The sequence below is a fragment of the Poecile atricapillus genome, chromosome 2 (genome assembly GCF_030490865.1).
Source record: "Poecile atricapillus isolate bPoeAtr1 chromosome 2, bPoeAtr1.hap1, whole genome shotgun sequence".
Lineage (NCBI taxonomy): Eukaryota > Metazoa > Chordata > Aves > Passeriformes > Paridae > Poecile > Poecile atricapillus.
In genome coordinates this window covers 52,437,238-52,461,785 of record NC_081250.1, presented here as the reverse complement: position 1 = coordinate 52,461,785, position 24,548 = coordinate 52,437,238, and the positions used below count along the sequence as shown (strand labels likewise).

Here is a 24,548-nt window from a genome sequence, read left to right as displayed (position 1 = left end):
TCAACAAAGTGATTAAGGACTCGAAAGAGCCACCCCACTCTTGTATCACTTCTCCTGTGGCACACACTACAAAGCAGCTGGCCTTCTCAGCACAAAACTTGCATGGTGCCTTCAGGTATCTTAGTTTCATTTCATTTTTCTCCTCTCTTGGGCACTCTTATTTTCATCTTTCTATTCTATTTACAGAATAGAATTTATTTTCTTCCATCACAGCACAACTTCCCTTTGTGCTCTTAAGCTGCACTGTCTCATCCGGTGGGCTCACCTGCACTGCATTTCTCCTCCTACAGCCCATCCCTCCCCCCCCCCCTTCACCCCTCTGTGTGCCCTCTTCCCTGAAGAATATTGCACCACCAACCTGGTGCTGAGCACACAGAAGCAGTGGGGCCACCATTCCTATTGTCCAAGGATTCCTGCTGTTTCCTTCTTTCCCTTGGTTTATCCCTCTGTGAATAGAGCCTGTTCTCCTAACTGTGGGTAACAAAGGCAGGTGCCAAAATCCTTTATTGGTTTTCTCTAAGTTGGAAAGATGCTAAAGCCTAGTTTGTTCAGTCTCTTTGAAGGCCAGGCCCACGTGCCAACAGTTCAACAGCCTGCTCCAGATCACGCTCCAACACGACTAGAGCTGTCCATACTTTGTACTGAAATACAAGGGATATATCACAGAAATAAGGCACGACCAGGGCGTATTATTAGAGAACCAGGATAATTATACCTACAGTGTGACCCATTTTTGCTGCTATTGGAGGATGGCATTATAGGTTAATGCCTAATAATCTGTCATTAACATCTCTAATTGTATGTTTCTGTAATTGGACACCATGGAGGGGGGAAGAAGGTGTGAATGTTCATCTTTTGCATTTTAAAGGTGAATTACAAAGGATTTAAGTGTAAGAATTCATAAGTAGGGTAAATGAAAAAGTTGCATCCAAGGTGCAAGAAGAAAAGATCAGTGGTGTTTATGGGTTTAACAGTGAGTGGTTTACCTGAGAAAGCTGTGTGACAGCTTCTTGGCTTCCTTGCTGCTGCGAGTGAGGTCATTAGTGCTGCAATCCAAGGTTCCAAAGAATCGCTCTATGCTGTCCCTGTCCCTCCCTGCAGCCTGCCACACAGGCCAACTTCCAAACGGGCATGTTAAAACAAAAGAATTGTATAAAGAAATAGCAAATAGAGTCCTTTGACTGTCTCATGCTGTCATGGTAAGAGGGAACAGCACTCTGTGCTTAGCAGAAAGGGATTGTCAAGCCAGTGAGATTTCCATAGTGTGATGTGTGTTTCCCATACATAACTGCCTAGAATAGGTTCACTGAACCTGCAAGGTAAGAGAGCAGGGAAGAGTACAAAATAATTTCTCATGGAAAGAGTTTGCAATTGATATGCAGTGATAACTACTTATCTTTCTTGACAGTTTGTGGGCATTTATCTACGTCCAATACACTCATTATGCTGAAGACACTGACAAAATCTCAATGCCAAAACTAATATGCAATCTAGCTTTAAGTCAACTTACTAAATTCTGAGATGTGTGAAAGAATCAAAAATCACCAGGAATCTGTGATAACCTTCTTGGCTAACAGGTTACACTTTACCTAGTAAAAGGAAAAGAAAATGGTCTCAGAAGTTGACAGAAGTACTGCAGGTATCATTGGGGCAGGAACTCTATGTGGCTGTGTTAAAAATCAGTACCAACCTGGAAGTTTACCATCTCTAACTCCAATTGTGATAAGGCTTATGCTTGTCTGTAATCTTTCTGACTTCAATAATACCATCTACATGCATGCATTAAACAGACATGCAGTAGACAGTGACCAAAACAAACTGAATGCCAGGGGAGACAGTCACAGGGAAAAAGTGTTTAAAGCAGCAACATAGTGTAAATCATATGATGTTTGCTCCGTTGTCTGCCTCCGGAAATGAGGAGGTAAAAGATGTGGTTTGTTCTGCTGTGGTCTGCACAGAGCCTGATTTACAAAGCTTCTAAAAATATTGGTGGAACTGAGAAGGTCTGCAGTCCTGTGCCCAAATACCTTGCTAATCTAATGCTTTTTATTATATAATATTACAGCAGCACATAGTTTTGGCACTTAACAAACACCTTGCTCTTATTCTTCCTACTTCCCACTGAAAACCAAAACTAAAAAAAAATGCCACCCCAGTTCCTCTCAGATGGGTTAAGTTTATTTCAAGCGTTCTTTTTTATACTCTCACAGAAGGATCTCTCCTTCAGAAAAGGTCTCTACCCTTCTGAAAGTCAAGCCCCTTTTAAATATATCAGATCAACACTTACAGTCCAAGGCTTTAAAGAAAACTAATTACTTTCAAATATCTTGGACACCTGGATCGGTTCCAGAAGTTGGTCCTTGCTCATATGAGCAGAACTGGTTCAGTATCAGCTAAATCTGCTAACACAAATTAGGATCTGGGGAAAAGCTAACCTCAAAGACTCGTGACATTTTAATAAGCATTGGGGACCAAAACCAGCACAAGACCAACTGGGATTCTGACCTAGAAACATTCTATTATCAGAAAGACAAAAAAAGGAAAAAATAATTATGATGGGAACCATTAAAAATAATGGAAAGAAAAGAAGTTCCCATAGTACTTGAGGGTTTCTGTTCAGAGAGATCCAGCTTGTTAACTTGTGCACAGAGCTGTGCAAGATGGAGAGTGCAAAAGGGCAAAGGAAGTGATGTGACCTGCCACACTGCAAATACAGCACCTGGAGTAAGACCTTTAACTTCATCTGGGGAGTAGCTACTGATTTATTCATCCACCCTTGGAAAAAGGAGAAGTTATACTGGATTCTCACAAGATAGCTGGACATGAATCAGATTCCATTCCAAATATGAGTCAGGACAAGAGGAATTTCAGAGAACAGCTGACTGCAATCTGTATTTTCCTCCTCAGAATATGTGTGGAAAAGATTTTAAGGAATAGATGTTTCTCTGTTTAATATGTTGAATGTGATTCACTAGATCTTCAGTCTTTCAATAGCTCCTGATAAGGAATACAGGATTTAATTTCTTTTTTTTTTCATTTTGCAGAGCTATGGCAGAAAAACAGAACAACTTCACAGGAAGCTGGTACCAGGCCAGGCACTTGATTCTCAGAGACCTGGGCTGTTTGTTCCCTGTTCCCTGCCCATTCCCTCTCTTAGGCTAAAACATGCCAGACTAGACAGATTCTGCACAACTCCAGGGCTGCTTCCTACAGCAAACCTACCTTTAGAGATATGGGAACAAGCTTTCCTTTATGGAAAAAAACTACAGCATAGGGCTTTGTCCAGAAAGGAGGTGTGATAGTCCAAAAGTTGGACAAAAGCACACACCACACCTTTATATATTGTTGATGGGTGAGATCTTTCAAAATATTGTGTGCTTTTATGTGTGCTCAATAGGTGACACCTTTGCAGGATCATCGTCTTCAAAAAGATCTTTGAAAATTCAGCATCTGCTTTATAGCATTTTCAAGACACATTCTCACTAGCAGCTTTCAAACAGGGCTGCTAACAACATACACTACTTCCTCATAAAGTGGTAATAAACCCCAATTGTCTGTGGGGCTTGTTGATTAAACACTAGATTACCAAGGGCACAATACAATGAAATTTGATAAAAGTGGCATATGTGAGACACATAGGTGGGCTACAATCCATTCTGTTTGTTCATGTTTTGTTTTCCCATCATGTAATACTCAGCTCTGTGGTGGTGGGAACTAGGAAGAATGATGGATACCATCACTTTTGTACAATGCTACTCCTAGAGACCTCTGCTTACATAGAAAGAGCCCCTGCTTAGTGTTACCTATCTGCAACCTATCTGTGACTTTTGCAGTTCATATGATACCAGCACAAACAAAGCAGAAGACAGAGGACAGAGCTCCCAGGTTTCACAAGCAGCTCAGGGAACTGACTCACTGTATCACTGTGGCTAAAACTATAAAATTTGGGTGTCTCAATTCACACATACAAAAATAAGTGACTAAACACTTCCTGGTTCCTACTTTGCTGGAAGATACCAATATTTAATGTCTGCAAAGTGCTCTGACAGCCTAAGATGTCATTCTACTTAGGCATGCAATTGCCCATATGCAGTATACACGTGTTCAGAGCATGACAAGGTGTTCCAGACAAAAAAAAAAACAACTTTGCAGTCTGGCACAGGGCATGTTGTAGGACCAGCAGAATAATTATAGCAGCTGCAGTTGGCACTTATTAGAAAATTAAAGAAGCTGTTAACAGGTCATTAATATTCTGTGACTACCTGCCTTAATAGTATTCTTCAGTCAACAGGCATGAAGGTGAGGGGGTGGAGGAAACAGTCACACCTTCCTCTAAGCCACTGCAGAAGACCGATCCCCTCACATATCATCACTTTGTAATCTGCTTGTTTACTTCCCTCCTGCTGTCTCTTCCCACTGGCTCTTCTCTCACTGCTGACTCTCACACCAAAGGACTGCAAGGCTCTTATCCAGGGAAGCCACCTGCAACAGCCAGTCCCAGGGGAAAGCCAGTCCTCTCTGCAGTGTCCTAGCCTGGTAGCTGTCTTCCTGCTGTTCAGAGTTTCCTCTAAACACGTCTCCTGAGTATGTTCTCCTACTTCTAAATACTATTTTGTATGTAAGGTATCCCTGTCTATCTACAGCACATTAGGATTTGTTCTCTTGTGTCCTGGTCCTTGCCTGCCTCGTGTAGGCAGATGGCTGGAGGAGGAGGGAAAAGCAACTTGTTCCCTGCTCTCCAGAGCAGACAGATGCCTTAAAGTCAGATTCAGGGCATCAATTCATCTTTTGGGTTCAGCTGTAGAGTATAAAGCATTTGCTGGCTCTGGTCTAATGCTTTTTGACATTGTCAGGCCCCCTTCAGTGAACTACTGCCTTGTAACCAACTTGACAGCAAGTATTGTTCTACATTTATTAATACTGTACATGTTATCTTCAAACTGACAGGTTCCAAGGCCAGGCATCAGCTGTGCTCAGCCCTGGCTTAAACAGAAATAAAAATTCAGACAATAGGACAGACCTCCTGCTGCTACTAAGTAAATAAATAAATAAAAACATGCCTTCACCATGCTGCTGCCACATGGTTTTACCCTTTCAATCTCAATTTTGCAGTATTTTTTTCTTTTACTTGGAGTCTTAAAATATGAAGTTCATGCTTCCCTTCACCCTCCTCTTTTTGGCTTCTTTAGGAAAGAACTTTTGGGCTTTTTTCCCTGAGTCATCTTTCAATTTATTCCTTGTTCTCTCATTTGGATGCACACCTGTATTGCAGAAACTTGAATCTACATAGAAGTTAATTAACTTCAGGAACTGTTTCTCCTCTCCTTGGCTTTCTAGTTTTTTAATTTTGTTTTACCAAAGCCACTATAATTTTCTTTCTATTATTTTTAAAATGTTCAGCTTAATGGGTTATGTTTTACTTAGTCAATAAGCCGGTGATGTCCATGACAGGACCAGAAGTGTTTGGTTAGCAGCAGGGAGGAAAAGAAATCAATAACTCCAAGCATTTGGCAACTTTGTGGGCAGGAAATAATTTGTATTCTCTGGTTTAAATCAATGACCTTCTTTTCTTTGCTGTTCCAACAGGAAATTATAAACTCCGTGAACACTATTTGCATAGTGCCTTCTGAAATACACTTGTATATGCCTGGGAAAAACAGTACGTTAACCCTAGCAGTGCTCCTCTGAGCTCCCCGTTAAAGAAACCCTGGCACTTTAGCACAGAGCTTTTCAACAGGCACTTGTATTTATTAGAAGCTGAAATAGCCTAAAGAAAGATGTGAAAAGAGCTCCTCCACTTCCAGCAGCACCACCCTATTTGACAACAGCATTGTCTACTGCAGAGTATGACAAAATGCCATCTTTGGAACTTGGTAAAATGTTGCATTTCAGACAGAAACCTGTTACTTCTACATTAAAGCTGCATTTGCACCACTGTATCTTGCTTTTCAGGGTTACCTTAATGTGCCAGGTGTGATTTGAAAGTGCTGCAATTTTTCTTGAATTCAGCATTACAAAGTTCATGCTTTTGAAAGTTTCAGCCTCCTGGTGCTGTCCTTTTGCAATGTTCAGTTAAGGAAGAAAAAGAAATAGCTCCATTGTCTTGCCTGCTCATGGGAAGCTGTACCAGGAAGGTGATGATCCAAGAAAAGGATGCAGTGTTTAACCTGGCACTGAACTTGCCTTTTAACTTTTTCAGCTGCCCTACACTGCATTAAGTTCAGCTCAGACATTTTTTAACAGGTAGGAGAGCTGGCATTCAAGAAGACAAGCTAGTCACAGGAGATGGGGGAGGTGTGTGACCCTTTTTACTGTGTGAACAGTGTGAACACAGTGCAGCCCCAAAGTCTGGGATTCTTGCCTAGGGCCAGAGCTAAGTGTTGCAGCATCAGCAACTGGCACTATAAAGGTCCTGGACCTAAGCACCCCTTAATGTGCTTAGCTTCATTCTGTGCAGGAGAATGATATGGTAAATCAGTCTGGAGAACGCAATTATAGTCCCAGAAACCTCCAAGGTCTCAGCTGTCTGCACGGAAATTAAATGTCATAAAATTCAGGCATCCAGATTTCTGTGCTTTGCTTTTGTACATGACAAGTCCTCTCGCAGTCATTCTCAGCATTCCTCCTGTGCTCCCAAAGCCCCTGGCACAAAGCTGTAATCATCAGATGACACTTGATGTATATTTATTAGTTACATCACAGTCCCCTCTCTGAAACAAAATGGATGGGAATGTTTCTCAGAGTGAATGAAGTGGAAGTAACATGCAATTCTTGCCCTTCTGCTTTGTTTCTATTAATTTGCCAGATGTAAAGTTGTCTATCCCGACCCTACAAGCATTCCATTCCTTCCCACTGCAAATTCTATATGCTTCTTGGGGTGTCTTCCAGATCTCCTGGCTGCTGGAGTGCCCTCTGCATTTCTGAAATTTGCTGCTGCTGATTGAAGGGAGTCAACTAAGAAAATGAGCTGCCTCCCTTTCCAACTGACTAGAGACCAAAGCAGCATCACAGTATCACAGCAGGGCTGAGATCAGAAGGGATCTCTGGAGGTCACTTTGGCCAGTACCCTTGCTCAAAGGCAGTTGCCTACAGTTGTCTAGGATGGTGTCCAGACAGCTTTTGAGGATCTCCAAGGATGGAGACTCCACAACCTCTCTGGGCAACCTGTGGTAGCTCCTTGTCAACCTCCCAGTTGTTGAACATTTCCCAGTAGTTGAACATTTCCTAATGTTCAGATTGCATCTCCTGTGTTTCAGCTTATGCCCATCACCTCTGGTCCCATCCCTGGGTATTGCAGGAAAGAACATGGCTCCATATTCTTCACATATTGACATACACTGATGAGGTCCTGCTTGCACCTCCTCTACTCTGAATAGTTCCAGAAATCAGAGGGATAAATCACAGGATAAACTGGGTAGGTATTGCTCAATTTACTTTCTTCTACTGAGAAGGCCATAAGCAAATGTTCCTTTCTTTTCCTGTTGTTTTCCCACTTTCCTTTTTTTCCCCCATGCATACATCTTCTAAATGTCATGCTGTCACCTTTTTCCATTGAATACTATGTACCTGGAATCTTTTTATATCACAAGACGAAATGTTTAATCTGGAAGGGCATGCAAAAAGAATAGCTCATGTGAGAAATATGAACTGGTTTGGTTAGTTTTAGGCATTGGACTGATTTATGACCGATTTATGCTTCCATGTGAATAAAACATAATCAGAAACTGTGGAGTGATACTACTGTATATACAAAGAGGAGAACTGCTTCTATTACTCATGGGAATGTATAAGACATAATCTAATTTTTAGAGGTTGTGAAAGGTGTGCTAAGTGACTAATTCATTTCACTAATATCTGACAAGCCACTTTCATAATGGGAAAAATTATCTTCCTAGACAATTTGGTTTTTAACAACTTATCATAGTTGTTGTTCTCCTAAGGGTGCGCATTTTCCATTAAGCAAAAAAATGGCATGGAATGAAAATGCTGATACACTAAAAACGTGCATTTAGCTTCAAAACAGTAGTTTGTGGGTTATTGTTTTTTTAATACATATAAGGTATGCTCTTTGAGATATTTGTTCAGAAGAGAACCATGTATTTAATGTGGCTTCTGTTTACAAAAAGGAGAATATATTTTCTGGGGAAAATAAACTAGATTACACTTCAGGAAAAGATCTGATGTTGCAATGTTCATGAGCGCTCAGATGGAAATTCAGCTCCAGAACCTGGTACTGAATTTAGGACATGGATTTTCCAGTTGTCTCAGTTTTTGCATTGCACTTAAATGTACTGTTGTATTCATACTGAATTGAATGGGATTTCCTGTAGAAGTAAAAAGCATGATTTCATCTCTTTTGAGTTTAAAACCAGGTAACAACCTTGCTGACTTCAGCAGAATAGTTCTTGATTTATACCTCTATAAACAGGGGCAAAGTTAGATTAGGAATGTATCTCAAAGTGACAGTGTTCAGATGTATATTTAACCTTTGTTAAATTAAGCATTTGCAATAAAATGCACTATTCACTGCTCTTACTGTTCTCTCAGTACACGCATTGTGAAACTCTTTTGTGGTAGTTTTAAAAATATTTTTAAATGTAGTAATGAGGACCCACAATATCGAAAATATTACTCTCCTCATGTGATGCCTCTTCAGTATAAACCCAGTCCCATCTCCAAAACAGCAGAATTGGCTGACAGAGCTAAAAGTTACCAGTTTAGCTCCTCTGTGCAAGTCTGGCACAGATAAGGGGGAATACTTCCTTTGTTCTCCTGGATATTTGGATCCATTAGACACACCCCGAAGTGTCTTACTTGTTCTTTTCCATTTATGTTGGCCATTCCTTTCTAACAGGCCACTCTCTTCCACCCAAGACAAGCAGCTAGGGGAGCAAATGGCTGAAAAGGCTTGGAAGCTTCTATATGCATGGGATTTTCCCCTGGGCATGTTTTGTCTGGGTTGCTTTATGATGCAGAAGTCTTACTGGAAGAAAGAACTGGCCCTACAAGGTCTGGATACTTTACTGAGAGATGAATACTAGTTAGCATACGTAATATCCACTACTGGTGGGGAAAGTAAGAAGAAATTAGCCAGTCATTTTGAGCTTATGCAACAAGCTGCACTCCTCTGACTGTATTTTTTTCCAAAATTTGCTTGTTAACTATGATGCAGTATGTGCCATTTGTGCTTTAGGGGACTAAGAGTCTAAGTCAGTTTATTGGTGAAAGCAACAACTTTCTCATTAGATGTTAATGGCAATGTTTTGATTAGTCACAGGGTTCTGGAAAGGAGTTAAGTCCTTCCTTCAATAACCACCAGTTACAGATGCAGCAAGTGTTAATAACCTCATAGGAAGCAAACTAGGCAGGCATACATTCCATCACCCAGAAAATGGATCTCACGTAGCTTTTTGAGGGACTGTTCACACTTTAAACCAAAAAAAGTATTTGATTTTTAATATGGAGATTTAGGCTGTTTGCAGCAGCTAAAGCTGCAGTTCCATCATGTTGTTTCCCATTTCTCTCAGTCCTGATGTTTAATGTGCTCCCTGCTATACAATTAAAGCTTAAAATGTCATCTGGTTGAGGAGTGGAGGTGAAGAAATTCAAACAGAAGCATCAACTGTTCTCACACTTTTAGCAACTGTGCTCAGAATGTCAAAAGAATAAACATATGAAATCATGAAAGATTTAAATAGCTTCATATCTGACATGAGCTTTTAAAGCCACAAATGGACTTTTATAGAGAAACAAGAATATACATGTGGGTTATGTAGGAATGGAAAAGGGCTTCATATGTGAGTGTGGCATGAGAATTTTATCCAATGTTGGCCTAAAGGCTAACTGGAGCCTGGATTTCATCTCTACGCCAAATGAGAGCAGCCAGCAGCTCTGCTCCTCCTACCCCATCACTGCTGCAACAAGTCTTAGCTGGGGGAAACTTTCTGTTAAATTGAGCTCAGCAAATGACAAGAAACACCCAAATTGAGGATTTGGAATGGTTTCTCTTTAGACATACAGTAACCTTAAGAGATACTTTAGGGACACTTAGGGATACCCTTCATCGCAGATGAAGGGATGGGTTTGGGTTTTTTTTTAAAGGTTACTTTTGGAAGGTCTCTTAAGGTATACAGTAACCTTTCTGGAGACTGTGTCCTTAGGAATAGCCTGCTGTTACTTTCATTGGTAACAAGTCTGATCCTTGGGTTTTTTACCTCAGTAAAAAAAAAAAGGTAGACTGATTAAAACCACTTATTCTCTTAAGTAATCAGCTTAGATGTCTGCTACACTTTGCATTTTAGAAAATAAACTGAAGCTGCACAAAAAAATCTGGAACCTTTGTCATGGCCAAGAAGCATATCTGTTTTTTGCAGTGGGCAAGGCTTTTCCTGTGGATCTACTGCAGTTTTCCAGCCTCAGCACTGCTGTTAACTCAGGAAGCTCTTGAAATGCAGCCTGACTTCAGCACAGCACTAGGGTGTACTGACAAAACATCATTTACTGTAGTTTTAGCACAATAGGGAGAGAGATTAGGCAATATTAGTGACCTCTGCACATCACTATGCACTAGTGATTTTTCCCTGGCTTCATTTCAAACAGTTGCATGATAGCCTGATAACCATATTTTAAACTCGGTCATGCTTGATACGGGCTTGACTTACCTTATTTGGATTGAAGGTCAGTATCTATGGCTTGATTTTCAGGCAGCTGAGGAAGCAGGGAGTGCTACTTGTCCTGCAAAGCACTCAGTGTTAACAACAGGCCTTTTGGTGCCACTCCTCTAAACCTCTAAAACTTGAAGATTGCTATCACTCAGACTCAAACTGGCTAAAAAGCCCTCCTGACAGCTCTTATCCAGACTCCACCTAAAACAAAAGAGAAAATGCAGGAGTGGGTATGTAACAGAGATGGGAAGAATATTCAAACATTCCTAAGGATTCAACATGGTCACTCAACCTCCCATTCCAAGACATCTAGCACTGTCAGTCCTACTGCCTTAGTTTTCCTTATAACCAATTTATTGTAAAGAGAGAAGTTGGTACATGGTAGTTTTGACATGACAGCAGTGTCATCAAAAACACTAAGGATCTCCTGCATTCTTCTCAAGCCTTACTCATAAAAACCTTATGAAAATAACCGTACGCTCTTCTGTATGAAACCATGCCTGCTGGCTGCTTGAACGGTGCTAACAGTATTCATAAAAAGGAGGTAACAAACCATGTATGTCAGCCCTATAACTAAATATAATTTTCATAACAGACATTCTTCCTATACAGTTCTTCCTCTGTTTGTAATGATGAATAAATCCACAATAGTTCATGAGCTGGGACTTCTTGTTTGGCAGTTTATCCAACTTTTATGAACTAAGCTACCTGAAAATGGCACTTCTAATGACACTTTGTATGTATCTGTCTCTGCACACGCAGTATTTTGCTCTATAATTACCAGGAGGAACAAAGCAGAGGAACCAGTGATTTTTAAGGTTTCAGTCTACAACCCAGACCTTAAAATTTGTAAGCTGTATAGAATAAGAACACCTGATATACTCCAGATCTGGGCCTTTTGGAGCCTCCAAGGCTGACACAGAACATAGTTCCCTGCAGCCTTTCCCCTGCAGAGAAGATCTAGATGTTCTCCAATATCCAGCCATGTGCTACCACAAAATTTTAATATTTTCATTATCTCAAAGACCCTGTGTGTCTCTGTCAGGTCTCTTATAACAGAGAGGAAGGTTCCCAGATTTTATGTATACAAATGTGGATATGCGCAGAACACATGTTGAGAACAGTCATTTATACAGGAAACCACGATGATATTTGAGCAAGTCAGTCAATAAAAAGTTGGGCAATTCTCAAGACAGCTGTTAAAAACCTTGATAAACATCAGCAAAGTCTATGAATGGGACTGAGCACTTGCAACAGAACTGTGTACCGTGGCATCCCAACAGCAGTCTCTTGAGTACTGCCAGCCTGCATGAGTTAATCTTAGAGTATCACCAAGAACAGCCTCAACAGAAATGAGACTTTCAGTGGTCACTCAGCCTTACTTAAAAGGACACTTTCCAATTAAACTTCAATGACATCTTCTGAAAAGAAGTTTTACACCTACTACATTTCTTTTGGACAAAACAGTCTGCTCAGCTGTATTCCCAGTTGTACACTCTGCTTCTCCCAGCTTGCTGGCATCCACAGCTATTTAGAAAGAACCTTTGTTATGTCAACTGCTAGGATTTTCTACAGTACATATTACATCACCTTTCCTGAGAAACTTGTCTGAGCAGATCCCTTTTCTTACTTTCTTGTTTCATAATGTCCTTCACATTTCTCTTCCAATATTTGTTGTTCTCTCTCAGTTGCTGGCATTTTAAGGAAAGGTTACATAGCAAAAGGGTCACTAACAGAGTTTTTTTCTCCCTGCCCTATACTCCTGGAGAGAAGCTTTCTCTGTGTGGCACCTTTAGAGAAAGGTTTAGAGAAAGTTTTCCTTAAGAAAAATCTACAGTACACTCTGCCAGTTTCAGAACAAGAAAATAAATTTGGAGCATAGAATACCTTGGCCATTTTAATTCTAAAGTGAAGAAGTAAGGAAAAGAAAGAGACAAAACCAAACAAGGACCAAATCATGCTGCAGTGCAAGTAAAAAGCCAGATCCCTTAATTTCATCCTCATCCCTGATATTTGGGGGCTATGCCTCTGATCAATCTGCTCTTGTGCCTCTCCTTACTTCTTGTTCAGTCTTGGTCCTTATGAAACAGCCTTGGAAATCAACAGTCATAGATCTTTCAAAATGCACTCTACACAAAGATGTACCAATTTAAGTGTGGTCTGGAGACAGCTGAAGGTGTTGGGAGCCTAGTCAATTACGGTCCAAAGCCTTCAACGTAGGCAAGGTAAGAATGAAGTGTGTTACATCTGGGAACAGCATTTGGAATAAGCTGGGAATTAAGCACAGGAAAAAATAAAAGGTAGACATTTCTAACCTTAGGTGTATAAATTTGGGTGGCTTAATGCACAGGCTCACACCCACATGTGAGCTGGCACAGGGGCTGACTGCTTGCTGTTTATTGATGCAGGCTCTTATACAGTCCCTCCTTGCAGCATGGGGGGTGTGTAGCAGACATGTATGGCCTGCTGTAGGGCTTCAGCTCAAAAACATGGTAAGGATGCTTATTCTGGCTACTGCTAGGTGGCTAAACATGAAGTTGGGAGGTATCTTTTATTCAAATGCAGCTCTTTCTTCTAAAAACAGTGGCTCCCACATGATCTTCTTGAATAGTTTGAGTTTTTCTATATAAACAATGGAGAAGGAAATCTAATTTCCAGCCTACGAAGGGAAACACAGCTAAGTGAACACTGTTAGCAAGGGCAAGCGTATTATCTCTGCCTGTTTGAGAACCCACTGAGTTGAACAAAACCTTTTCATTAGCTGCAGTAGTCTTTATTACACTCCATTTGAATGATCTGTTTAGGATTAAACATTTCTTGAAAGACACACTTTTAATGCTTTTAATACCAAAGCATTTTTCATTCCATTTGCTTCATTTTAGCAAAATGCTGAATGATCTGTGTCATGTTAAACACAAAGTGCAACTGAAGCACCCGACACCTTGCAGAAGTGCTTTCTGGACTTGTGTTTTTTAAGAGATCTCTGAAAAATCAACATTAAAAAACACAAGCAAGCAATTTTGAACAAGCACACATAAATTTAGTAGAAATAAGCCCTCATCTTTACTGGAAAATCTTAAAGGAGGTTATAAAAACCAAAACAAACAAAACCATTCAAAACCACTGTGCTTCAACAGCAAAATCATTTTAAATTTAGATTAATCCTTTTAGGATAAGGGTCCGGACAGATAACTAAAGCAATGGATAACAAAACAGCCAAGCACTGGTATCCAGTTAATGTATCAGTATATGGATGATGGTATATAAACAATGCTAAAAAAAGAGGAAAATTATTAAAGCAGAAGACAATACTTCATTTACTCTTCTGCTGGAATTACTGCTTAGGAAGTCACTAATACACATTCATTATGAATACTAGAAGTGAGCACAGGCAGAAACTTGCCTGTTACCCAAATGAGTATGACTAGTGCTTAATGAGTCTTTTACTAATCTTTCTTAAAGCCTGAACTTCACTTCCAGAAAGGCAAGATTATTTGAGAGGTTCCATTTTTCCACTTAAATGCAGAATCAGACACATGGAGTTCTTCAAAAGGGTCTTTGCGTTTTGGTTTCTCCTGAGCAAAAAGAATATCAGAGTAACAAAGCCCAAAGAACTTGCTTCAAACTTGGTTAGCTAACCTCCCAGTTCTGTGTTGGTTTGGTAATTTTATTCTCTTTTCTGGAAGAAAGAAAAGAAGAGGGAAAAGAAAACCAAAACAAGGAGAACTAGTCCAAAGCAGCATTCTGCTCTTGTTCCGGCTGATCTGTTTATGATTTTGTCACCGGCTCCTGCTAGATCAGAAAAGACTTCTGTGTATGAAAAACAGCACCTTTCCCATGGTAGAGTGGGATCCCCATGCCCCTTTTTACAGAAATCACTCACAAGACTACAAGTGCTTTCCCACTTTTCCTATCTTAGGAGTCCCAGGTGAAGAGACAGCTGCCCGCCTCATGCCAACCTATTGTGAAACATTGGACATGAGGTGTGTCTTCCAAAAGGTCTGAATCAGGATTGCAATGCCCAAGTCAGATGCCTGAAGTAGGGAGGCAGTCTCAATCCAGACTACCTTTTCTCCTTCCTGAAATGCTGAAGTTGTTGATTTTCCCAACTTGCCTTTTCAGTTGCTAAGGATTTATGTTAGAAAGAGGTGATACAGCAACTGAGGTTTTACAGCACAAAAAAATGTTGCAATGAGAGATTCAGCTAATGGTATTGAGGAGCACTTCTGTCACATACAGAAGCCCTGTGTAAGATGGGCTGCTGTCACAGGTAAATGCAGCTAGCTTAGTAACAGACTGGAAGCTGTGGCTTCTACAGAGAAAAGACAGACTCATGACAAATCAAGGGATGTGACATAGGAAGGGAACTTCCCCTTCCATTTTTATCCCTTCCTCTCTTCATATTTTATTTCTTGTCCTCCCACTCTTGCAAAAATCCAAAATGGTCATGTTATAGCTACAGAAGATGCCAAAGATTTGGCTCCTCTCTCTCTCTGTATGAGTTAATAATTTACAGCAAGCTTTCTGGGGTGATGAGTCAGTAACACAAAGAAAGGACAGATTAGATGTGATATTTATTTTTCTCTTCTTTTTTTTAAGCATGGCTGTCCCCTCTGCCTGAAAGAATGGAGAAAGGGGTAATCGAATGCACTGCAGCTGAAAGCTGTAAGGGTAACACCTCCAAAGTCTGCAGTTTTTCATAAAAAGCTTGCAGTTTTTGTATTCTTTTTGCTGTATGTTTACTCAGCAACACTGTTTTAGAAGTTGCAACATTCATCTTTAAACATTAATTACCAAGGCATGATTGCTTCAAAAATCCACTCCCTGAGGCCAGGGCCTAGGAAGTGGAAAATGTAATTTCAGAAAGTGATGAGAACAAATGCTGAGCCTTTTAATTGCAGGTTGGTACAAATGACTAACAGTAAAGCAAAGCTCATTTTGGACAAATTTGTTGTTCTGCACGTCAAATTCAAAACTTAGCAGTGAGTTGCCTGGGGTTTGTTCTTTCCCCCTACTCTCTTTGTAAAAGTCAGAGAAACATTAATTTTTGAGACGTACAGGGAGTACTTTTCTAAAAATTTGGTCAAAATTATTTACAAGAGAGAAAGAAAGAGAGGAAGAAAGCAAGGAAGAAAGAAAAGAAGGAAGAAGAGAAACACTAAATGATGCATGCAAAGTCAGGCAATAGTTGAAACAGTCATCGGACAACTGCTGTGCTCTTTTGGAGTTTCATTTCAGGGTGAAGGCTGCAGCAATTCTCAGTATCTATTTCCATCTCTCTCAGTTCTGCTGAAATTTACCTGGAATCACCAACAGAATAACAATGCATCAGGCCTGCTTCATCATGTGTGGCAACACAAGATTAAATGCTGCTGTGACTCAACATTGCCACATCAGATGTCCCAGCCTGATGCCAACAGAACCACTGCAATAGCAATGGCATCTTCATCTCCACCCTTCTGGCCTTGCTGCTGGCAGAATGGGGACAGCCCTGTGTGAGCACCTTTGCAGGGCATCAGAGGCACTTCTTTTCACACAAAGGTACAGAACTTGTTCGTTCTAGCCCCATGCTGCCACACCTGGGAAAATACATCTAATGGGAGATGTGACTCACGGCCTGATTGGTCTGAGGCTGGTTTCCTGCATGACCATAGGACAGACCATACAAGCAGGCCCTCTGATGGTCCTAAAGTTGCATTTATGCACCAATGTCTGGAGGCTGAAGAGAATACAAATTGTGATAATCATCTTTTCTAATGCTCCTCTTCACTGGAAAACTCCAGTTCTGCTTCTGGATGTTCTCAGAAGCACTTCCAGCCTCACAGCACTGCACAGCTTGTGCCTGCCTCCCTGGGATTGAGAGATGTCATGTCACTTCACTACCACAAGGACCTAAATCACTAGGTAGACCAAAAATCTGCCTAACCCCTCATGTTTCATCCAGAGAAGCAGAGAGAAGGTGTTCATGATGATGGTCAGTGCAGCCCACCTCCTCTCCCAGTTGCTCCTAACAGTTCTGTACTGGAAGATTTTCCCCTGTGAACTGGGAGATCTGCTTTCAACACATTCTGAGTACATTCTCTAGCCAGTTCAGTATGAACCCTTCTGTCAAATGGAGAATAAAAGACTTCCTTTACCTCATAGCTATTCTCACCAGGCCTGACTGCAGACCCTTATTCACAGGCCAGTTTTTTACAGGATGGCTCAAGAGTTACACTCTTAAGAGTTTGATCCCTACTGAGTGAACTGTCTGCAGCCACGCTGCAGTGCTCAGCTCACATCTCTTCTCATGACCCTGTAGTTAACAGTATTTTCAACTTCATGGGCTTGGTGGGTTTTCTCAATTCAAAGTATGAAGAGTACTAGCAGGTGTATGTTGCAGGCAATCAGAGCAGTGCCGTGTCAAAAAATTATAATGCCAGAAAAAAATTGCTGTGTGCTCTAGATAAAGGATGGGTGAGAGCATAAATTATGCTACTGGCTAACCTTGCATAATGATAAAGCACTGTCCTTGCGGAAGGAAACACTTTTGGTGTCTTCCACATCTATCCTATCTTTTTGAAGCAAACCTTGGAGTGCTCTACGCAGATGACAATACTCACACTCCCCATTGGGGATCCCAATGGATTTGTTCCAGAAGAGTGCTCTGACACCCATGGGTGTCGGGTATACTGACCATGGGTAGTAGGACTGACCAGGAAACCCATTGCTGGAGAACAGCAGTGCACCAAGTTCAGCCACAGCATTTTTAAGTAATAGTGTTCTACTTTGACAGGGTCCATGAAGTTCAGGAGAGGTCTCTCACTCTCCCAGACAGAGCGCCAACCAGAACATCAAACCCAAGTGAAACACAGTGATGTACAGCACCCCTCAGTTGGTGTGTAAATTAGTGAGCAAGTAAAGATGACCCACATTTTCCACTGCTCTATCACACTTTAACATAATCAAGACAAGTACTGAATTTGTAAGGTGATGTCTGGAAGAATGCAAGAGAACCAGGGCTTGTACCATCTCCCATCCTCCCCTCCTTTCCCAGAAATCCAGTGGCCAGTTTCAGTTCTATTTTATTGTAGGTATGACCGGGAGACTGAAATGAGTCTCCTGTGGCTCTGCCCTTTTGAATGTCACTGATGCTCTATGGAAACCCAGCTGCCACTATGTTTTCCTGACCGCCTCTAAAATGATTGTCAAGGACAGAAAATATTAATTAAATTTTAATTAATAAATTGAATACTGTAGGGTTAATTATAGGTATTTACAGGGAGTGTATGGGATTTGGAGGGCCTACCTTCTGGTGTTTTTGCACAAAGTGTTGCCTCTTCCTTTAAGCTCTAATTAGCTAGCTTTTTTCTTTTTAATAGCCAGCCTTCAAATGACTGCTCAGTAGCTCCCATTTTGTTCCTCATCAGCAGTACTCCAGCACAGCTGCTACAGAAGGGAAGCAGCCCTGCAGTCTGCCTTGAAGGACAAGGCAAGATAAAGAATCTATCAGAAATGCTGTAAACCAACAAAAATTTAAAAAAAAAAAGTAAAGAAAATGAAAAAAACAATGAAAAACCACACCAAAAACCAAGAGTCCCAACCCCTAAACTATGTTAACCAAGGAAACTATAAGAAACAAAGAACATGGGAAGAAATAAGAAGGAACTGCAGTATCTGAAGCTGTTGAAGGTCAAAAATGTTGTCTCTGTATGCAGCCCTCTTGTCCAGCTGCATATTCTGCCTTCCTGCATATGCACAATGCCAAAAGCCATCAACAGCAGATAAGCACCTGGAAAAAAGCAAGCTGCTCCAGCACAAAGTCAGCTGTGAAACTTGAAATAATTTCTCCTCTGCTCCTTATTTTCAACCTACACATTTCTTCCCTAGTGGTAAAACCTTTCTAAAATTGAAATGGACCCGATTACCTGTACTTCTAGCTACTCAGTTTGTACCTATAAAGAAAAAGGGTCCTTTCAGGACACTGTTAAAGTGAAGGCACACAGTAACACACTGTGCCCAGAGATGAGGAGTTTATTCCAGACAGTTTTTCAATCTCATGCCACTAGATGAAAACTAATAGTGCCTAAGAACCAGCACAGAAGAGAGCTTTGGAAGTTTGGGGATATTTTGGGAGTTGTTTTGTTGGGTTTTTTTGCAGAAGTGACCAACATGTTCAGTAGGCAGACCACTGCTTTCCGTCAAGTATCTGCTCCTGCCTGCTAAGTGTTCACAACTGAACGGCTGCCAGGGAGCAGAGGACAGTGGCTGGAGGAGGAAGGCTGTCACAGGCACCACAACCAGTAGCTGGCCTAGTGCATGCCTTCTCCATCCTACCACACCAGTTGGCTCCAAGCGGTAGGCACAGGAGACTGGTTTGGGCTCCTGTTGAGGTGAGACAGGGTGAAGAAAATAGGGAAAGAGGGAACAAAATATGTTGGGGTTTTTTTCTTTTATAACCAAGAGCAATAATGCTAGTGAGGGAAAGTGGGAATAGACTGGCCAACATGGAGAGCAGGGTATCTCCAAAATTTCACATGGAATCCTGTGGTCTCTGAGGTTAGAAAACCACTGCCTAAATTAAGAAAGCTGTCTTCCATCTCAAGAAAGGAAACATAATAGCCAGAATCACTCCTGCAGAAAAGCCTAACTCATCTGACTCCTCAAGCATGCTCTAAAATTTTATCTGTTCTCCCTTGCAGCAGAACAGTTTTACTGCCCAGAGATGCTGAGCTGAGAGCCCTCCAGCACCAAGGTGTCTCCTCACCTCATGCTTTGGCTAAAAGTGTCAGATCACATGGCAAAGACTTTTCCAGGTCTACCTTTCACATTCACAGAGATTTCCCCAAAACAGAGAAAACAAAGTACCATCTCCTCTTTTAGTATCTAGAGCTGTGACACCTGAGAAATGCTTGCCAGCATGTGTAATAACACATCTGTTGCAAAACATTATTCAAAAAAAACCAAAAACAACCCCGCATGGTGTCTCCAGACAGGCTTTTCTCCAGTTCAACAGCAAAACTAATTTTGTAATGAGGAGGTAAAGATCCAGCAGCTTAGAGCTTCTGCTCCTGCCAGGACTTAGCTGCTTATTCAAAGTCCCAAGATCCCAGTCACACTGACGACTGGTCACCCCCCAGACCTGTCACCCGTGGGCTCAGAGGCCTGGAGCCAGGCAATGAGAGCACCGGCTTAGTTACAAGCTTAAAGGGCTGAGAGCCTTTAAGGAGGCTGAGACCCCGGATTAGCGAGGGTGTTTCCAAGCGGGGCGGCGGTACCCGCCCGGCTGGGCCGGACAAGCAAGAGCTGCCGGCAGGCTCGGGCTGCCGGTGCCACCTTCTGGACACAAGCGCAAGCGTTATTCACCTTCCCCTTCGGATGGAAGAACACTATGGAAAGCGGCTTCATTTCACTCCCTACTCCTGCTTTTTTGGGTTCCTCCCCGCCTCCCTTTGAATCCATCGTCACGTAGCACGTAACAGGGGGAGCAGCCCCAACAGGGTAGCAGCAGCAGAATCCAACCCGGCTGCACAGTGCATCCTGCCACCTGTGGGAAAGAACGTACCACAAGCTCACAAAAACGTTCCCAGCCTTTAGCATTTCATTTTCTTCAAGCATTTCCGTAAAACAGCCAAGCCTGGCAGAAGCAGACACAAGCCTCATTTAAGAAACACCTGTGCATTTCAGGGATGAAAAGCAGGGGTACTTAAGGGCACCCTGGCTAATGCCAGAAGTGCCGTCTCAGGGGCTCACAGAGTATTTATTTGAGCAGCATTAGGACCAGCCTATGGAGAGGCGTCACTTGCCTTGGTGGCTGATGAGCTTTAGTGGCCATGTACTAGCTTAGATATGAAATCCTGCCATTTTTGCCAACAGCAGTTGTGTTGTCACAGAGAATTATGCCCTTTAAGATCTAAACCACAAACTATTGCATGTGGTTATACCACAGGCATTTCTGAGAGCAATGCTAAGGTTAGATAGAGAGGCCATCTCATTCTGAAACAATCCAAAATTGTATCTCCCATGTACAGCAGCTGAAGTTCTTTCTTATAGCTGCAGAGTGGGACCGCTGCGTTCCAAGTGGCAAATGGGATACATTCACCCAACACAGTACTCAAAACCAGCTTGCAGAATAAGCTTGGGAACAACTTTTAGTGCAGAGATGTCTCCAAGGAATGGTTTAAAAACTGCAGTTAGAAGTGGTAAGTGGTAAGAAAAAAGCTGTGAGGTTGGAAAAAAATGTCTGAACCAGTAGAAACCGAAGAGGAAAAGCAAAAAGGAAGAGCTATGGGGACAGTCAGGAAGCAGGCATCAATAAAAAGCTGCAGGCTGCAGAGTGCAGTGCTGCAGGGCTCCACACTGGAAACCTGTTCTTTTGCCCCAAACTAAGATGGAACTTAAAAAATATGGCCTTTGAAGCTGTCAAATGCTTGCAGCAGCTGCAAGCATGCAGCATGTAAAACAAAGGGCCTCAATTTAGTAGCAGCTTTTTTATGGATTACCATAACATGAGACAGTGGCAATAGTGGCAATGGGCCTTATGAAATGTACACATAATAAAATGTGGTCTGTAATGGGAACTTGAATGATCTAAATATTATAAAAATGCTGCTGCACTTTTACACTGCAAATGACACTTGTTTCCATTTCAGAGGACAGGGCTCAGCAGTAATGTGGAGTCAGGCTGAAGGACCCTGTGCAAATGTGCAGCAGTGGTAAGGCAATATATTTGTTTCAGAATGAAGTATTTTTAATTGCATTTATTCTTAAATATGCACATAGCAATATGATAAATACCAGCTGGGTGGTAATGAAAGCCACACTGCAGCTTTGATATTACCATGTTGCTGTTACGCAACCCAGTTTCAGATGCTGACCCATCCGGGTTCCCAGTTTTTAGAGTTGCACTCCACTTGAGTTTAGCTACTGAACAGCAGCCCCAAATATACGTACTGTTACTGCTTGCTTGTGCAATGGCTTCGTTCATTTTCTTTCAATGTAGATTTATTAAAAATAGCAATAAGCTATCTTCCACAACAGTGTAATCAGAGTAACTGATGATAACAGTGGTTTATTCATGTCAAGGCATCTAACTCCTACTGCTCTTAAGTTTCAGTTCCCATAGCCCTACAGAACATGGAATGATATGGACAAATCCTGCCTAAATTTCAGTGTGATCTCGGATTCTGAGCCCTGCAGAAAAGGATTTATAGATGCACTTCTCTCTAGAACTGCTATATACCGTTGAATGATTTATAACAAAAAGTAACCGAAGTACTTCTACTCTCACTGAGCACCATCTCTATTTACAAATTTTGTAATTTCTGGTCTGTATTGATTTTAAAAGCATCTTTAGCATGCAAAGCGCTGTTTAATGCATTTTGACCCCAAAGGAGGGAATTTGCACAAGTATTCCCACTAGAATGTTTGTCCTTTCGTGTCCATGCATTAAGGCTCTGTTTAAAATCTGTCCATGTCCCTAATCTCCCTGGGGAGCTTTTCCTGAATATTCAGTGCTAGTCCACAGTCTGTAACAAAAGAGGGAGGGGAAAAAAAAAAAGAGAGACAGAGAACAGTGTTTATGCATAAAGTTCAAGAGCCTTTTCACAAAAAAAACCATATGCACACACAAAAGCACCTCAACTACAGAGCCTGGCATTTCCACAGCAAGGATCTGACAGTGCGTGCAGTTTTTTGAGTTAACTAATTTACAATAAGGGCATCAGACATCTGAGCTCCAGATGCACTCATTCAGGCAGCCAAGGCCATAAATAAAATAGAAAAGAATACTCTTACCCTAACACAGATTTTATAGACATGTGTTGAAGGCTTAGCAGATGGGTTCTGCTGTCTCAGCTTTTACCTGTATAACAAAGTGAATGCATAAAGCTGCTTATTGGCTTCTTCAATTCAAGACCTATGCATTTGCTCCCATATGCTCCCATGAAGATACAGCTAATTTAAACTATAAGCAAAATCCTATTCCTTGGGAAAGCTGATGGCAAAACTTCCACTGGTTCCAGCAGGTTCTGGGTGTTGCTCAACATAAATACAATCAGCTGAACTTGGCTAATAGCATAACCAATACTATAATTGAATTTGTATTCTTTGATCTACCGATTGGCCACCTTAACGCCGCCCCTGGTTCTGCTTTCATCCCATGGTTCTGTGGAAGAACTAAACCAATGACACAACTACTGTCACCAAAACTGAGGTTGCTGCAGCCTCAGCCCAGACTGCCATCCAGCTCTCTCCCATGGAGAGAAGAGAAACCCTCTCTTGAACTAGGACAAGATATCAAAACATTTTGTCATATCACTAACTTTGTTTTGCTCAATCTACACGTGGTTCTAACAGAGCAGAAAACTGGAATCACAAATCTGAAAGATGACATATTATATAGCAAACATTTCTGAGTTTCAAAAAAGTTTGCCAGTTGAGAAATGAGTGTTTTCCTCCACATAGAGACATCGACATCATCATCATCATCATCATCATCATCATCATCATCATCATCATCATCATCATCATCATCATCATCATCTTCCAGTCTAGCTTTTATAAACATCTGAGCCTTCTTTCGAAGCCAGTGTGCTGTTTGGGCAGATGGCATGGAAATTTTACAGTCCATTTCATCCCTGATGCCTACACTTAATGCTCACTGTTAATAACGGGACATACACAGAGATACACAGATGAACATACATGTGTATACAGATATGCTAAGAGAAGAAAACATTTCTGACATATTCTTATAAAGGTATTAAATGGGTGAAGGCAGATTCTGAGCTCAGCACATGCTAAAGTGCATCCTCAAAACTGTGTATTTGGCTGACTTTAGGAATTGTGCATTGTGAGCAGCTGTGAAACATCTGAGGACGGGGCAATGACAGGGAGAGGAATACCCAGTCTGGGACCAAAGCCTGCATGAGGAGGAAGCAACAGGGGCAACTCCAGGCTTGAGAGGTAGAACAGGCAGTGCAGGGAACAGGCACCAAGGAAGTTACTGGACTAATGCATGGCTTGCATGGTATCCATGGCTGGATACGTCCTTACAGAGCTATCTTTAAGAGGCAGCACTTGACTCAAGCAGCTCTTGCAAACTGGGCTCTGCTTGTCTCTCTGTGCCTTGGCTCAGTCCCTACCCACAGTCCCCATCCCTGCTTGCTCTCAGGACCACTCCCAGATAGTGCACCCTGGATTCCAGTCACAGCACTGCTTTATAATACACCTCAGGGAAAGACAGAGGAGGAAGAAGAGAACAAACTTAAATGATAGTTAATGACTCAAACTAACTAGAGAATGTGCTAAAAGCAAGCTTGTTTCACCAATTGCAGTGCTTTGCTGTTTGCTTTACCCCCTCCAGACTAGGTCATCCTAATTCCTTTTCTCCATTTAATGGTGACATAACTAAGTGGCCAGGAAGAAGCTGTCTCACCTATCATAAAAACACAGTACACAACAATCATAGGAGGCTACTGCTCAAGACAAAGCCATGACCTCCATATTTAAGAATCTGCTGGTCTGTAATTCTGAAGAACACATTTATTAGCAAAATCCTGGTTTTATAAGTTGCAAATTAAGACACAGCTTCCTTCAGCACTGTACCATATTTATGAATCATGAGTCCTGTAGTGCATGCGATTTTGCTTTAGAAATAAAATTGACTGCTCAACTGCAGAACATTTCAGTCTTGTTTTTCTACAACTACTGCTTAGTCTCAAACCAGAACAAAACAGCTCTGGAATAATACATGCACCTAAAGTCCTCTTAGTATCTACCAGATTCAGTATAAACGCATAATGATGAGCTTCTAAGTCTGACATCTGCTCAATTAGCAGCATTTTCAATATCTGGCTACTTTGCAACATTTGGCAGCTAAGTAAAGCACACAGTCAGACGTGC

At 41.5% G+C, this 24,548-nt stretch overlaps 1 protein-coding gene across 7 annotated transcripts in view; it reads right to left on the bottom strand.

Annotated features, from left to right (window-relative positions):
* The window catches only part of LOC131576565 (cytochrome c oxidase assembly factor 1 homolog), a 51,789-nt gene that overhangs the window by 12,823 nt on the left and 14,418 nt on the right, over window positions 1-24,548 (bottom strand). For 2 of the 7 annotated variants that reach the window (XM_058833406.1, XM_058833407.1), the window contains exon 2: window positions 10,662-10,865. The exons of 2 other annotated variants lie outside the window; for them this stretch is intronic. The gene's annotated coding sequence lies outside the window, so the exon portion shown is untranslated. Of the gene's footprint in view, window positions 1-986; window positions 1,119-1,510; window positions 1,590-10,661; window positions 10,866-17,952; window positions 18,094-24,548 lie in introns of those variants that run through there. 3 more of the 7 variants (XM_058833412.1, XM_058833410.1, XM_058833409.1) reach the window with 3 other exon arrangements.